The sequence below is a fragment of the Saccopteryx bilineata genome, chromosome 10 (genome assembly GCF_036850765.1).
Source record: "Saccopteryx bilineata isolate mSacBil1 chromosome 10, mSacBil1_pri_phased_curated, whole genome shotgun sequence".
NCBI classification, from domain to species: domain Eukaryota; kingdom Metazoa; phylum Chordata; class Mammalia; order Chiroptera; family Emballonuridae; genus Saccopteryx; species Saccopteryx bilineata.
The window spans coordinates 47062271-47080314 of record NC_089499.1 but is presented as its reverse complement, the minus strand read 5'-3'; the positions used below and the strand labels follow the sequence as shown (position 1 = coordinate 47080314).

General features: G+C 40.7%; 1 protein-coding gene and 1 pseudogene across 1 annotated transcript in view; both read right to left on the bottom strand.

Annotated features, from left to right (window-relative positions):
- Positions 1 to 8167, bottom strand: part of LOC136314595 (large ribosomal subunit protein uL3-like) — a 58148-nt pseudogene extending 49981 nt beyond the window's left edge.
- TMCC1 (transmembrane and coiled-coil domain family 1) overlaps positions 1 to 18044 on the bottom strand; it is a 248599-nt gene that overhangs the window by 224597 nt on the left and 5958 nt on the right. The gene's annotated exons all lie outside the window — the stretch shown is intronic.

Below are 18044 nucleotides of genomic sequence, written 5' to 3'. Positions count from 1 at the left end.
GACTCTCTCACTGTCCCTGTAAAAAAAATTAAATTAAAAAAAATCACATTAAAAATATCAAAAGGTTAAAAAAATTTTTTTTTTAAAAGAAAGCAATCAATGAACAACTAAGGTGTCGCAATGAAAAACTGATGATTGGCCCTGGCCGGTTGGCTCAGCGGTAGAGTGTCGGCCTGGCGTGCGGGGGACCCGGGTTCGATTCCCGGCCAGGGCACATAGGAGAAGTGCCCATTTGCTTCTCCACCCCCACCCCCCCTCCTTCCTCTCTGTCTCTCTCTTCCCCTCCTGCACCCAAGGCTCTATTGGAGCAAAGATGGCCCGGGCGCTGGGGATGGCTCCTTGGCCTCTGCCCCAGGTGCTAGAGTGGCTCTGGTCTCTGCAGAGCGACACCCCGGAGAGGCAGAGCATCGCCCCTGGTGGGCGTGCCGGGTGGATCCCGGTCGGGCGCATGCGGGAGTCTGACTGTCTCTCTCCGTTTCCAGTTTCAGAAAAATACAAAAAAAACCAAAAAAAAAACCCTGATGATTGATGCTTCTCATCTCTCTGCGTTCCTGTCTATCCCTCTCTCTGCTTCTCTCTCTGTTCCTGTAAAAAAAAACAAAAAAAACTTTTTCCCCGGGAACAACCCCTCCTCCAGCACACATTAGCATAACCAAGCCCCTTCCCAAGCATGAAGGTATTTAACATTATCACTTGGGCAAAACCAGAAAAGACATATTAAACAAACTCATTTGCCCAACAAAAAAGCAACAGTTATCTATTGAGCACTAGGCATGTTAGATCACTGCCCACTATTGCGTATCATAATACTTCCTATGGATGCTCAAAACACTTTAAAAATTAATTTGAAATTTACATTAACAAACATGTCAAAATAAGCAGGCAGAGTAGGAAAGAATCTGAATTTCCAAACCTTTCTGTTCTGGCTATAAAAATGTACATGTGGCCCTGGCCGGTTGGCTCAGTGGTAGAGCGTCGGCCTGGCGTGCGGGGGACCCCGGTTCGATTCCCGGCCAGGGCACATAGGAGAAGCGCCCATTTGCTTCTCCACCCCCCCCTTCCTCTCTGTCTCTCTCTTCCCCTCCCCCAGCCAAGGCTCCATTGGAGCAAAGATGGCCTGGGCGCTGGGGATGGCTCCTTGGCCTCTGCCCCAGGCGCTAGTGTGGCTCTGGTCGTGGCAGAGCGACGCCCCGGAGGGGCAGAGCATCGCCCCCTGGTGGGCAGAGCGTTGGCCTGGTGGGCGTGCCGGGTGGATCCCTGTCGGGTGCATGCGGGAGTCTGTCTCTCCTCGTTTCCAGCTTCAGAAAAATACAAAAAAAAAAAAAAAAAAAAAAGTACATGTTATTGTTTACCACTAAAAAGAAGAAGATCATCAAAAGACAACTCTATCCAAATTTCATGACCCAATAGTTTTAAGAAAAATGAGACCAACCCTGTTGGGAAAATGATCTGTTTTTGTTACATCACACTAAAGAATTAGATCTGTGAGAGGATTAAAGTACAGTCATCTGAGGACAAAAGTCTACGCAGAAAAAGAAACAATACTGAAATTTGATACCCCTCAAGAATATGGCCTTTAGCTGTTTCAATGGCACCTTTCATCTAAGGATTTCAAAACAAATATTATTTACATTACCAAGAATCAAAACCGTGGCACTGTGGCCCAATAAAGAAACATATCAATTACCTAGAGGGAATTCAACACTGATGTTCTGAACTCAGCTCTCTGCTCTAGTTTTAATAGTAGTGTGGTATGGTAAGAAACATATATTTGGATTTTGTCCCTAGTTTCTGGTACTGAGCTCCCAAAACCCTTGGAATTTCCTCAAGGATAAATCTCTTTTGTTATTCATAAGAAATCCTTCAACCACACCTGAGTCTATACTAGTAAGGTAACTGTTGGTGGGCTCCAAGACAGCTTCAGAACGGGATCTGGTTGCCAGAGAAACCAAGCTCGTAAGTAGAAGGTTGGAACTTTTCTGCCCTGCCTCCAATTTGTGAAAGGAGAAATGGGCTGGAGACTGAGTTCATTAATGACTGTTACCACTGATTTAACCAATCATTCCTAAGTAACAGAACCTCCCCCTAAACAAAGGAATTCAGAGAGCAATATGAGGTACTGGAGAGTGGTGAGCCCAAAGAGGGAATGAAAGCTCCTATACTTTGCCCTATGCATCTCTTACATTTATTTGGCTGTTTCTAAGTTGTAGCCTTTAAAATAAATCTGTAAACATAAGTAAAGTGTTTCTCCAAAGTTTTATGGGTCATCCCAAGGAATTATCAAAACTAAGGAGGGGATAGAATTCATATCAAAGCTAGAATTTGTTGCAAAGTACAGGTGGCCCAGGACATGCAACTAGCATCTACAATGGGGGCAATCTTGTGGAACTAAGTCCTTTAACTTGCAGGATCTGACAGCATGTAAAGTCAGAATTGAATTGAACTGTTGGACACTCAGCTGGTGTTACAGAATTGGGACAATTGGTTGTGGTGTGAATGAAACACACACACACCAGTAGTTAATTCCTAGCCCATATTTGTAAAGCTTGGACATACAAAAAGGTTTGCTGATATAATCTCCCAGTTTACCTTGCCACACATGTATAAAGACCCAAAAATTTAAGCAATGTTTTTAGAATAGTTACTAATAATTTGCATTAACATTATGCCATCTGTTAGTCAAATGTTGGTCAAATAAGTTTGTGAATATGATATATGTTTGCTCGCTTTGGGTGTGGGAGACAGGCTGTAGGCTGGCAAGGTCCTTATAGGCTAAGACTTGGTTTTAAGACTAAGCCTTTCCCATCCTTCTAATACTAAGATCTTCTCAAAACTAAGGTTTTCCCCACACCCTTGACTATTGCATGTGGGGTCGTGCACTCTTATGAGGAATCCCATTTATGCCTCAGATAAGTGGCTTTGTATCAGAGACTTCCTTATTTGTATATTGGCTTAAAGGCTTTAATTTTCTACTCTAAAATGAAGGTGGAGGGGCTCTTGCTCTCTTGGTTCCTGCCATTAGCATTGCAGAGGAGAGGCAGCCAAGATAATGGAAGGAGAAGCCAGTTTGTGCAGAGTTTATGCGAAGAGAAGGCTGGTGAAGTAGAAACCTTTGATTCTAGGAAAACTTGGATAAGTCAGTGGCTTTGGGAGCCCTGAATGGAAAGGGAAGTGTTTTCCCACTGTGTGTATTTGCTCACCTGCTGGGTGCGAGCTAGGATTAAAGGTAATGGCCTACCAGTTCTTGGCTCCGTTGTTTCATTACCATTTGAATCAAATGCGAACCCGCATGGGCCAGGCAGCTGTGATGGTGGCCACAGCTACTGGCCTTACACCATCTATGTTCCATCTTTGTGCCAGGCATTGAGCTTATTAGGATAAATTATTTCTAGTGTATACAACTCTAAAATGTATATACCACCCCCCAATAGCAGATGTGAAAATTAAATGTCATTAAATTTCCCACTACATATGATAAGCAGCAGAACTAAACCTTAGTTTTAACATATTCCTGCCTTCTACCTGTAAAGCCAGTAGCCACAGCACCATGACAGCCGCCTGGCCCATGCAGGTTTGCATTTGATTCCAACAGACGGTAATGAAACAACGGAGTCAAGAACTGGTGGGCCATTAATTTTAATCTTAGCTTGCACCCAGCAGGCAAGAAATACACACAGTGGGAAAACACTTCCCTTTCTATTCAAGGCTCCCAAAGCCACTAACTCATCCGAGTTCCCTAAAATCAAAATTTCTACCTCACCAGCCTTATTCACCTCTGTTCCCCACCTCCTTCTCTCTGCACAAACTCTGCACAAACTGGCTTCTTCTTCAGCACTCCACCATCTTGGCTGCTTCTCTTCTCCTCCATGTGGCCTTTCTCTGCTCTCTCCTCTAATGCAAGCTCCTAGTCTGCCCCATTTTATAGTGTAGAAATCAAAACCTTTAATCCAATATACAAACAAGGAAGTCTCTGATACAAAGTCACTTAGGGTGGGAAAGACTGTCTTAAAACTAAGCCTTCAGGTATAATGACCCTGCCTGCTTACAGCCTGCCCCCCACACCCACTGCAAACTATAAGCGAACAAACCTATATATCATATTTACAAACTTAATTGACCTTATAGCAAGTTTTACTTTTTTTTATTTTTTTAACAGAGACAGAGAGAGAGTCAGAGAGAGGGATAGACAGGGACAGACAGACAGAAATGGAGAGAGATGAGAACCATCAATCATTAGTTTTTCGTTGCGACACCTTAGTTGCTCATTGACTGCTTTCTCATATGTGCCCTGACCATGGGCCTTCAGCAGACCGAGTAACCCCTTGCTCGGGCCAGCAACCTTGGGTCCAACCTGGTGAGCTTTTTGCTCAAACCAGATGAGCTCACGCTCAAGCTGGCGGTCTCGGGGTCTCGAACCTGGGTCCTCTGCATCCCAGTCTGACACTCTATCCACTGCACCACCGCCTGGTCAGGCAACTTTTTATTATTTGTATAAAATTATAAACTCTCTAACAATCCTTGAGGATAACATATCCTCAATTATGCTCTTGAAAGACTTGTCTTAAGAGATGATCAGTTGAAAAAAAATATTAAGACCTCTAAATTCTGATACACTCCAGAGTTAACTAAGTTCTTCAATTTCTTTCTTGTTTTTACTCACTCCATTAGTGATCTTATCATTTAAAGCTCCTGACTTTAAATACAATCTACCTGACAACATCAAGAGGTACTCCTCCAGCAAATCCTTCCTCCTAAATTCCAGATTCATAAACCCAACTACCTATGCAACACCTCTACTAAGCCTAATAGGCAACTATAATGTAGTATGTCAAAAACTGAGCTCTTTCTCTCCACACTTGGTTCTTCTTTCAGGTTTCCCCATATCAATAAATGGCAATGGCATATTTCTACGAACTCAAAGCAAAATCCCGGCGTCTTTAACTCTTCTTTTCTTTCCCAGTACATATCCTATCTATCAGCAAAGTCAGTCGCTTTTTCTTGAAAAATATATTCAGAATCAAACCATGTGTCACCATATTCGCTGCTACCCCTAGTGCAAACTGTCATCTCTCTTTTGGGTTACAGCAACAGCCTCCTAACTGCTATTTCTGCTTTTGCATTTGCCCTATCCATCACCAGTCTATTACCAACACTGCAGCCAGATACACTGTTAAAACGGAAATCAGATCATATAATACCACTGCCCAAAACCCTCCAAACACTTTCCATTTCACTCAACGTAAAAGCTAAAGTCCTGCAAAGGACCAACAGAACCACCAGCAACCGGTAGATTATTAGAAATGAGCCCCACCTCAGACCTACAAAATCACAATCGGAATTTTAACAAGAACACCCTAAGCCTGACCAGATGGTGGCGCAGTGCATAGAGTGTCAGCCTGGGGCGCAAAGGACCCAGGTTCGAAACCCAAGGTCTCCAACTTAAGCACGGTCTCATCTGGTTTGAACAAGGCCCACCACCTTGAGCCCAAGGTCGCTGGCTTGAGCAAGGGGTCACTTGCTCTGCTGTACCCCCCCCCCAAGGCACATATGAGAAAGCAATCGATGAACAACTAAGGTGCTGCAACAAAGAATTGATGCTTCTCATCTCTCTCCCTTCCTGTCTGTCCCTCTCTCTGTCACAAAAAAAAAAAAACACCAAAAACAAAAACAAAACACCCTAGGTAAATCATGTGCACATTATTAAAGTTTGAAAAGTATTTGCATCAGGCACTACAATACAAGCACCCACCCTCCCCAACACTTGCCATTCCTCAGGAAAGCTTCTGTCTCAGGACATCTGCCCTTGCCATTTGCTATGGCTAGAATGCTCTTCTTGTATATCCTCTCACGTCTTTCAAGCCTTTATTGAACTGTCAACTTATCTGAAGCCATCTATGAATACTCAGTCCCTCCCTCAATATTCCCTATTCCTCTTTCCTGCTTTTATTTTTCTCATTAGAACTTGATATCATAGGTTAAAAATGGCATTTTTATTTGTTTATCTTGTCTATCTCCCCATTTAATATATAAAAAAAGATTTTTGTCAGTTTTTTTCCACAGTGCCCAGAACATAGTACCACTCAATATTTGTAAGTGCATAAAACAATAAAGAAATAAGGTTTCTCTTCAAAGCATTATCCAATAGATCTTGTAAAATGGTTCCTTACCACACAAATTGGCATTTCTCTCAACATCACATTCAACAAATCTACTTTTTAAGATATACTGCGCCTTACTATGTAATTAGGCAAACACTATTGTTCATCCATGATTAAGCATAGCAATTTAAAAATTTGATTCCTGATTCATGACCGTACTGTATCATCAGAAAATCTCCAAAAATAAAAACTGAGCCTTTGAGCCTGACTTGTAGTCTCACAAGTCAGTGGATAAAGCATTGACCTGGAAAGCTGAGATCACTGGTTTTAATCCCCAGGCTTACCCAGTAAAGATACATCCAGGAAGCAATTACTACTATGAGTTGATTCTTCTGGCTCTACCCCTTCCCCTTTCTCTCTCTCTCCTCTCTCTAAAAATCATTAAATAAAATTAAAAAAAAAAAAAAGCGAACCTTTGAGTTAAAAGAAGAGATATGACTATAGCTCTCCACACTGCAATAACAATCCTTCATATCAGAAATTTCAACCTTTTCCATCTCATGGCACACATAAATTAATAACTAAAATGCTATAGCACACCAAAAAATATATATTTTGCCAATCTCACAAAAAAAAATAATTTTGATTGATTTGCAAAATAAATAAATGATAATAATAATTACCACTCCAAAATTTACTTTTTAAAAACTCAGGTACCTATATTTGTATATAAGGATTTCTGGTAGCAAGAATTAATAAGTCAGACACAACATTACTATGCGACGTGACCACTAAGACACAACTCTATTATATGATATATATATTTATGGTTCAAGATAGGGCATTCACACATGGGATGACTCTTGTGCTGGCTGTTTTCATTTTTTTATTTGGTAATCTAAGGGAAAAGAGGTCAGTGCCCTTGACTAAATAGTCAGGTATTGCATGTTTTAAAAATTCTTGCAGCACACCAGTTGAAAATCGCTGTTTTATATCAACAAAATGGTCTTCCACACAAATTTTCTCATCTGATCCTCAACAATCCCTTGAGGTCTGTGTAAAGCAAAAAACAAAAACCCCACTTTAGATGTGAGAAAACATACTTTAACTCTAAAAGCCTGACAGTAATGTCAAAACTGGAACTAAAATCTCCCGGTTTCTACAATATCATACCTTCTCCTGCAAATGATATTGAAATAGACTATAAAATCATATAGCCATATATTATGCAGAAGATATAAGCTTTCCCAAACCATTCAGTGTCTATACAGAATGGGAATAAACACACTCAGTTCAACAAAGTCACAATTTTAACTTGAGGAATAAGAATTCAAATGCTACTTATAAGTCTAACCCAGAGTCCAAGGACATTTAGGAAGAATTTAAGAAATTAGTTGTTATTCTGCACATCAAGAAAGTTCTTATTTAGTATGACAATTGCTGGAAAAAAAGAAAATAATAGAAAGGAATAAATGAATTGAGAACTGAGCTCTACTGAGGAAGATTCAGGTTTTAACATTATTATTATTTTTTTTTTTTGTATTTTTCTGAAGCTGGAAACGGGGAGAGACAGTCAGATTCCCGTATGTGCCCGACCGGGATCCACCCGGCACGTCCACCAGGGGGCATCGCTCTGTTGCAACCAGAGCCACTATAGCGCCTGGGGCAGAGGCCAAGGAGCCATCTCCAGCGCCCGGGCCATCTTTGCTCCAATGGAGCCTTGGCTGCAGGAGGAGAAGAGAGAGACAGAGAGGAAGGAGAGGGGGAGGGGTGGAGAAGCAGATGGGCGCTTCTCCTGTGTGCCCTGGCCGGGAATCGAACCCAGGACTTCTGCACGCCCGGCCAACGCTCTACCACTGAGCCAACCAGCCAGGGCCGAGGTTTTAACATTATTTTACAATGCTCTGAGAGCTTAAGTGATGTGATTTTTGCAATAAAAAAAAGACATACCTCCTCAAAATCCCCGCACAACAGCTTTCCTTTCTTTGCATAGACGAGGATGACAAGTTGTAATCCAAAATGTTTCCCCAAAAGATATTTTTTAAAAAGACATAGGAATAGAAGATCCATATGAAAAGATATCCAATCTGGGAGGATGGAGACTGTGTCTTCTAAATCTTGTGACCTAGAGCAACTGTTCACCAAGTGTCAGCATCTGAAGAAAGGGCTAACTGTGGCTTTGTCATCTCGAGAGAGTAATACCTGCTGGGACAAAGGAGCAAGAGAAGGAGAAAGAAATACTACTGAATGCAAATGACTGGCTGGCAAACAATTACCAGTCGTTAGTCCCAAAATTTTTCAAAGTTGGTATTAGCGAACATTAAAAGATCACATGGGCCCTGGCCGGTTGGCTCAGTGGTAGAGCGTTGGCCTGGCGTGCAGAAGTCCCGGGTTCGATTCCCGGCCAGGGCATACAGGAGAGGTACCCATCTGCTTCTCCACCCCTCCTCCTCTCCTTCCTCTCTGTCTCTCTCTTCCCCTCCCGCAGCGAGGCTCCATTGGAGCAAAGATGGCCCGGGCGCTGGGGATGGCTCCTTGGCCTCTGCCCCAGGCACTGGAGTGGCTCTGGTTGCGGCAGAGCGACGCCCCAGAGGGGCAGAGCATCGCCCCCTGGTGGGCAGAGCGTTGCCCCCTGGTGGGCGTGCTGGGTGGATCACGGTCCCGCGCATGCGGGAGTCTGTCTGACTGTCTCTCCCCGTTTCCAGCTTCAGAAAGATTAAAAAAAAAAAAATCACATGGACATAAACATGAGTGGGCAAGCCAACTGACAATGGGGTTATCACTGACAGCAGGAATCAAAGGTACAACTTCAGCAGGTGATCCAGCTCTCTGATTAATAATAAAGCAGTACAATATACAAAATATATAGAGCCATTTCATGTTTTTTATAGCAAGATGATGATCATATCATACAACCAAACACAGACAAATATCAGGTAGTCTGGCAAATAGACCAAGCACTCAAGATGCCCTATAAACAAATTCTGTATAACCACTAATAAAGATGTCTATGTCAGAATATATAGAATAATCATAATATATATATATATATGTCTGGCAGAAAAACAAACAAAGTTAATGTGGAAATGATGGGACACCAAAGTTAATTTGACACATTGGGTGCTTTTGTGTACCTTTATTAGATATCTTACAGAATAAGGAATCAGTTATATTTTGGAAGAAATTTAAGGCAATTATTTCTTGATACCTGCCAAATCACTGCATTTCTATCAAACTTACAAATTATAGAATATAGCGTAGAGCAAAAATAGATTTATAGTTGTTCATATGGAAAATAATACATAAATTAATAATACAAGAATAAACTCTTTCACATACAACTGTAAACCTACTTTTGCCCAACACTGTATGTAGTAAGTAGACTGAAATGAAATACAATGAATGGAATTAACAGCAGATAAGACAATGCAGAAGAAAAGATTAGTGAATGTAAAGACACAAGGATAGAAACTATCCAAAATGAAACCTGTAATACAAGAAGTATGAGAAAAAAGAGCAGAGCATCAATGAGCTATGAAACAAACTCAAGGAGCTAACAATATATATAGTATGTATAACTAGAATCCAAAAGGGGGTAGATGGAATTTGAAAAAATAATACCCCAAAATTTTCCAAATTTAATGAAAACTATAAACCCACAGATCCAAGAAGCTCAATGAACAACAAGCACAAGAAACCTGAAGAAAATTAAAACTCCACCAAGGAGTAATCAAAATCAAATTGCTTAAAATCAGAGATAAGGAAAAAAAATCTTAAAAGCAGCCAAGAGAATACAGAATGGGAGAAAAGATTTGTAAATCATGTATTTGATAAGTAATTACATATCCAGAATATGGAAGAGTCCTATAATTCAATCATAAAAAAAGAACAATCCAATTCAAAAATGGGCAAAGGACTTGAATAGACATTTGTCCAAAGAAGATAGATGAATGGCAAATTAGCACATGAAAGGTGCTCAACATAAGTATTCATTAAGAAAATGCAAGTCAAAATCACAATGGGATACCATCTTCATACTAATCAGAATGGCTACTATTAAAAAAATAAATAATAATTAAAAATAATAATTAAAAATCAAATAAATAAATAACAATGTTGGCAAGAAAGTGGAAAAATTAACACCCTTATGCACTGTTGGTGGAAATGTAAAATGGTATAGCTGCTGTGGAAAAGAGTATAATGGTTCCTCAAAATTTAAATGTAGAATTACCATATGATTCAGCAATTCCATTTCTGGATATATAGCCAGAAGAACTGAAAGCAGGATTTCAAAGAGAGATTTGTACACTTATGTTTATAACAGCATTATTCACAATAGCTAACGTAGAAACAACCCAAATGTCCCTCAACAGATGGAGAAGCAAAATGTAGTATATGTACAATGGAATATTATTCAATCTTAAAAAGGAAATGACATATGCTACAACATCAACATACCTTGGCAATATTTATTAAGTGAAATAAGCCAGTCACTAGAAGACAACTACTGTATGATTCCACTCACACGAGGTACCTAGAGTAGGCAAATTCATAGAGCGGAAAGTAAAACGGTGGTTACCAGGGGCTGGGAGGTAGGGGGAAAGGGGAGTTATTTAACAGAAATAGAATTTCAGTTCTGCAAGATGACAAGAGTTCTAGAGATAGACAGATGGTTCTGATGGTTGCACAATGATATAAATGTACTTAAAAAAAACAGCCTGACCAGGCGGTGGCGCACTGGATAGAGTGTCGGACTGGGATGCTAAGGACCCAGGTTCGAGACCCCAAGGTCGCCAGCTTGAGCGCAGGCTCATCTGGTTTGAGCAAAAGCTCACCAGCTGGGACCCAAGGTCGCTGGCTCGAGCAAGGGGTTACCCGGTCTGCTGAAGGCCCGCGGTCAAGGCACATATGAGAAAGCAATCAATGAACTAAGGTGTCGCAATGCGCAACAAAAAGCTAATGATTGATGCTTCTCATCTCTCCGTTCCTGTCTGTCCATCCCTGTCTATCCCTCTCTCTGACTCTCTGTCTCTGTAAAAAAAAAAAAAAAAAAAAAAAAAATTCATAGACTGACCACCAGTCTAAAGGGGAAAACAAAAAAAACTGAGCAATACATTTAAAAATGGTTAAGATATTAAATAATATATTATATATAAAACAATTTTTATAAATGGAAAGAAAAATAAAAGGCAGCCAGAGGAAAACAAGCACACATTATGTACAGAGGGACAAAAAATGACAGCCAACTTCTCATTGGAAACAATAAGACACAAGAGAGAACTGAAAGGACTGTCGCCTGACCAGGTGGTAGCAGTGGACAGAGCATCGACCTGGAATGCGGAGGAACCAGGTTCAAAACTCCAAGTTCGCCAGCTTGAAGTGTGGACTCACCAGCATAAGCATGGAGTCACCACTTGAGCGTAGGATGATAGACACAACCCCATGGTCACTAGCTTGAGCCCCAAAACCACTGGCTTGTAGTCCAAGGTTGCTGGCTTGAGTGTGGGATCATAGACATGACCCTATGGTCGCTGGCTTGAGCTCAAAGGTTAATCAATGGCTTGAGCCCATGGCCGCTGGCTTGAGCAAGGGGTCACTCGCTCTGCTGGAGACCCCCCCTCCCCCCGTCAAGACACATATGAGAAAGCAATCAATTAACAACTAAGGTGCCGCAACAAAGACTTGATGCTTCTCATCTCTCTCCTTTCCTGTCTGGCCCTATCAGTCCCTCTCTCTGTCACACACAAAAAATAAAATAAAATAAACGCAAAGGTTATCAAAGCAGTAACTACAAAACAAAGCTTAGGGTTGGGTTCCAAATGAAGAAAAAGAAAACACTAATATTTAATGCCACTCTATTATAAGTCCAAACCTCAGAGGGAATGTGGTTAGCATGAATAAAACCTCTGCAGTATCACTGATGCCAAATAGATTACAGAGTGGGAATCCTGCCTACTATCCCTCTGAATACATAACGTTAAAAATAATTCAGACACTTAGGATTCCTTAAAACCACAAGCAGATCTTATAATCCAACTTCACAGTGCACAAGACTTGCTACTCTAAGAAAGGTAACTGAATGGTACACATCATTCAGGATAGTCGTCTAACAGAATTCTAGGGGAAGGCTACCTACTGTTACCCCATCTGAACCAAAATTCTTTATTTCATACTTACAACACGAAAATTACGTGATTTCTGTATTCACTGATAAATACTATATCAAGACAGAGTATCACTGTTCAGCACTTTACCCCAAATAAATTAGGTAACTTTCCTTTCAACATAAAATAAAACGTATAAAAAAATTAGTTATATGCCCAGGAGAATTTGTTACATGCTCAACAAAGAACTGATACATGAATGCTCATAGCATCACTCATAATAGCCAAAAAGTGAAAACAATTCTAATGTCCATTAAGTGAATGGATAAGCAAAATGTACTATATCCATATGATAAATTATTATTCTTCTATAAAAAAGGAATTAAGTACTGAAACATGCTACGATATGGATGAAGCTTAAAAACATTAAATACCCTGGCCAGCTTGCTCAGTGGTAGAGCGTCAGCCCAGTGTATGAAAGTCCTGGGTTTAATTCCTGGTCAGGACACATAGGAGAAACAACCATCTGCTTCTCCACCCCTCGCCCAACTCACTCTCTCTCTCTCTCTCCTCCCCCCACATTTCCCTCCTGCAGCCACAGCTTGAATGGTTCAAGCAATCTGGCCCCAGGCGCTCAGCAGGCTCCATGGCCTTGCTTCAGGCACTGAAATAGTTCAGTTGCTGAACAACAGAGCAGTGGCCCCAGATGGACAGAGCATTGCCCTGTAGGGGGCTTGCCAGATGGATCCCAGTTGGGCCCATGCAGGAGTTTGTCTCTGCCTCCCTGCCTCCTGCCTCTCATTTAAAATAAAATAAAATAAAAAAACATTTAAGTAAAAGAAGCCAGAAGCAAAAGGCCATACATTATGTGACCCCATTTAAATGAAATGTCCAAAATACGCTAATCCATATGAATAAAAATCAGACTAATGATTGCCAGGGTTTGAGATGAAAGACTGCTTAATGGATATGGGTTTCTTTTTGGAACAATGAAAATGTTTCACAATCAGGTAATGGTTGCACAACATTGTGAATGAACTAAAAGCTTCTGAACAGTACATTTTAAATGGTTAAAATTATGAATTTTGTATTATGTGAATTTTACTTCAATATAAAAGTAAATAAACATGTTTCTAAGTGTTAGTTATATACTGCCTGTATCTCCCACTACTTAACAAAATGCTCTGTTCATAAAAATCACTTCAAAAATACTTTTTAAAATTTAATATTCTGGAAAAGGCAAAACTGTAGAGACAGTAAACAGATCAGTGGTTGACAGGGGCTGGTGTGTGTGTGGGGGTTAAATCAGTGAGACACAAATTTTTTAGAGCAGTGAACCTATTCTATATGATACTGTAATGGTGAATATAATAAAAGTCTGTCAAAACCTATATAACTTTGGCCTGACCTGTGGTGGCGCAGTGGATAAAGCGTCGACCTGGAAATGCTGAAGTCGCTGGTTCGAAACCCTGGGCTTGCCTGGTCAAGGCACATATGGGAGTTGATGCTTCCAGCTCCTCCCCCACTTCTCGCTCTCTGTCTCTTCTCTGTCTCTCCCTATCCTCTCCAAAAAAACAAACAAACAAAAAAACCCTATATAACTTTAAACTTTTTTATATTTTTCTATAATCCTTGACCCTAAATATGATGTACTACTTTTTAAATTTTTTATTTTATTTATTTAGTTTTTAAAGAGAGGGGGAGAAAGAGAAAGAAAGAGAGAGAAGGGAGGGAGGAGTAGAAAGCATCCACTCCCCTATGTGCCTTGACCAGGCAAACCCAGGGTTTCGAACCAGCGACCTCACTGTTCCAGGTCAACGATTTATCCACTGCACCACCAGAGGTCAGACAAAACCTATATAACTTTAAAAAAATAAACAATGTATGCAAATTTTTAAATAATCATTTAAGAAATATAGGGAGCTCAGCATGAAATGCAGAATGTGACAAAGCAATCTAAATATATTACAAATATAAAATAACCTCACAAAGGATGAAGAATATAGTGCTGACCGAGATAATACTGAAAATGAGTGGAATCTATAAGACTAAAGAAAATGAAGGATACATACGCACTATAAGCCATTTCCCACTGGGGCACAGACTAACCATTCTAAAATCATTGCATATGTACACTGGAATTGAAGAATTAAGTAACAGATGGCCAGATTCCTTACTGGTAAAGTGGTGGAGGTTGGAATGATCAATGTGTTAAGAGTTGGAGGCCTGGCCCGGTAGCTCAGTTGGTTAGAATGTCATCCTGATATGCAGGTTCAACCTTTGGCACATACAAGAATCAACTAATGAATGCATAAATAAGTAAAACAACAAATCGGTGTTTCTCTCTCTCTCTCTGCCTTCCTCTCTTTCTAAAAATAAATAAATAAAAATTTAAAAATAAGGAATTAAGAGTGGACACAGTATGAATTCATGTTTAGCTTAATAAAAATGGTTACATACAGAACTATTTATAGATATATGTACATATATAGGTTAATATATACACATACATCTTGCTACCTCACTCAGAGGATCTAGTAGCAACAATACTCTAGTAACAACTAGCACACTTAGCAGCCAGATCTTGGCTTCTAATACTATTTTCCAATAAAAAGAACCAGGGTTCCTCAGAAAAATGACCAATTATAGGGCTGGAGCATGACATATAAAAAACTAGAAAGCCCGGCGGTCATACGAAATGACCACTGTTCTAGATATTATAAATTGTAATTAAAATGATTTGTGCAAAGGTGTCTAATTCCAATTTAGTTTTTTTTATTCAGTTTTAGAAAGGAGAGAGAGAGCAGAGAGAGACAGAGAGAGAGAAAGGGGGGAGGAGCTGGAAGCATCAACTCCCATATGTGCCTTGACCAGGCAAGCCCAGGGTTTCGAACCGGCGACCTCAGCATTTCCAGGTCAACACTTTATCCACTGTGCCACCATAGGTCGGTGTCTGCTAATTCAAACTGAATTACCCAGGGCAGGCGGCGAGGACGCCCCTTTGCTTAGTGCCCCACAGGGTTTCCCCCTTCTACTTGCTTAATTGCTTAAAGTAGAGTGCAATGAAGGAAACCACTGGCGGTACATTTCTTAAGAGCCACTGCTAGCTCAATAAATAAAGGTGATTTAAATAATAAGATGTTAATTCACATGTCAAAGATCTCTTTGTACACAACATTTCTTGTGTAGATCTTTCCATCATTTTTAAGCTCGCCTTGCAGAGGACCATCAATTATTTTTAATTTTACGTCCGTTCTTTCACGAACTCTTGAACAGGTAACATAAAGTTGACCATGTCCAAATGCAGGCTCAGGTAAAAAAATGCCAACATGTGGATGCTGATTAGTCAATAATTTATTCAAGAGTGGTGGATAGCCCTGGCCGGTTTGCTCAGTGGTAGAGCGTTGGCCTGGTGTGCAGAAGTCCCGGGTTCGATTCCTGGCCAGGGCACACAGAAGAAGCGCCCATTTGCTTCTCCACCCCTCCCCCTCTCCTTCCTGTCTGTCTCTCTCTTCCCCTCCCGCAGCAAGGCTCCATTGGAGCAAGGATGGCCCGGGAGCTGGGGATGGCTCCTTGGCCTCTGCCCCGGGCACTGGAGTGGCTCTGGTCGCAGCAGAGCGATGCCCCGGAGGGGCAGAGCATCGCCCCCTGGTGGGCAGAGCGTCGCCCCCAGGGTGGATCCTGGTCAGGCGCATGCGGGAGTCTGTCTGACTGTCTCTCCTTGTTTCCAGCTTCAGAAAAAGAAAAAAAAAAAAAAGAGTGGTGGATAATTCTCAATTAGTGGAACTACAATGTTTCCGTACTTGCAATATTGAGAAAATCCTTTCTTGCCACGGTCAAATCGATTAGTTTCTAACTTGAAGTTTAAGGACTGACAGTGTTCACATTTAATATTCATGTCACCAGAGGAATGCTCAAAAATTAAAGTTTCTCCGTTTGAAACTGTTTTAATCCTTTTTGCGTTTCGGTCAGCATTACTCTGTCGTTTTTTTGCATTTCTCTCCTGCCTTTGTTCAAGGGACTCATTTTGTTGAGACAGGCTTTTTTGTCTTGCACCTGAGGCAAGCCTTGTTTCTCTATGCTCATCAGTCTCATTTTGCCGAGAAAGACGCATTTGCTCTGCGACTAAAGCAAGCCTTGTCTTTCTCTGCTCAATGGTTTCTTTTTGTCGAGAAAGCCGTTTTTGTGCAGCTTTAGCTCCTTTTCTCTCCTCTTCAGTGCTGTATTTTCTAGGAGGCATTCTTAAAAGAAATTATGTTAAGACGTAGTTTTTATGTAAAACAGATGATTGCCAATGTAAACAAATGTTCACCTTCCCCCTGACCCGCTCAATTTGCGTTCAGCCGTGGCAACTTCACCCCATTGGCTAGTACAGTTATGCAAGCAACCAATAAGCTATCAGCAACAAACAGACACTTAAGCCACATATAATAAAGATGAGCCTCACCTTACTGGTGGTGGCACAGTGGATAGAGTATCAACCTGGGACGCTGAGGTTCCAGGTTCATAACCCTGAGGTCACCGGCTTGAATGCAGGGTCACCATCCTGAGCATGGGCTCATCAACATGATCCCATGGTCGCTGGCTTGAGCCCAAAGGTCGCTGGCTTGAGCAAAGGGTCACTGGCTCAGCCAAAGCCCTTCCCACCCCCTCCTCAGGAAACATGAGAAGCAATCAGTGAACACCTAAAGTGCTGCAAAATGATACTTCACATCTCTCTCCTTTCCTGTCTGTCACTCTCTGTCTCTCTCTCCCGCAAAAAAAGTAAAATAAATAAATGAGCCTGAGGAATTTTATGTTGTCAGAACGAAAAGCGCTCACACACATAACCATCAGAGTATGTTAAAGGGAAGAGATACAGAAGCCAATCAGAAAAGCTCCCAAATGACCAAAGCTGGAAAAATTTCAACAGCAAAATTTATGTAGATACCCCATCCTTAAGGAGGCGGAGCATAACTCATCACTCATTAAGTTTATGTTATGCATTGTGACTTTCTTAGAAAGTACGGAAAGGGAAGAACAAAAGGGTTAACTTTACAGTGAAGAAAACAAATATTACCTCAGTGAATAAAACAAATACTACTAGGTGACCAAGGTTAACATTAACACTGATATGGCATATCAATAATGTGTATGCTTGATATGTGATAAGAATGACACTTTACCTCTACGGTCTTCCTTTCAAAATCACTTTACATCAGTCTAAGCCTTAGAATAACATCAGACAAATCCCCATCGAAGGACATGGTACATAAATGCCAAACAGAAGGGGGGAAAAGTGCCTGATCAGTTATTTTTCAAAGTTACCAATGTCTTTCATTAAAAACAAGGGAAGTCTGAGAAACTGTCACAACCATGAGGAGTTAAGGAGACATGATTATTAAATGTAATGTGGCATCCTGTATGGGATCCTGGAAGACAAAAAAGGACATCAAGGAAAAAACTGTGAAACTCTGAATCAAGTACAAACTTAGTAATAATGTATTAATATTGGTTCCTTAATTATGACAAAGGTACCATACTAATGTAGGATGTTAATAATAAAATAAGGGCAACTAAATGTAAGACAGGAACTTCTCTGTACTATCATCACAATAATTCATTAAATCTAACACTTCTAAAATTAAAAGTTTTAGCCCTGGCTGGATAGCTCAGCTGGTTAGAGCATCATCCCTAAGCACAGAGGTTGCCGGTTCGATCCTCGGTCAGGGCACACACAGGAACGGATCGATGTTCCTGTCATCTCCTTTCCTCTCTAAAATCAACTTTTTAAAGTTTATTTTAATAGCTTATATTTTTAAATTATAGAATATATATAATCTATTGTATGCCTGAAATTTTA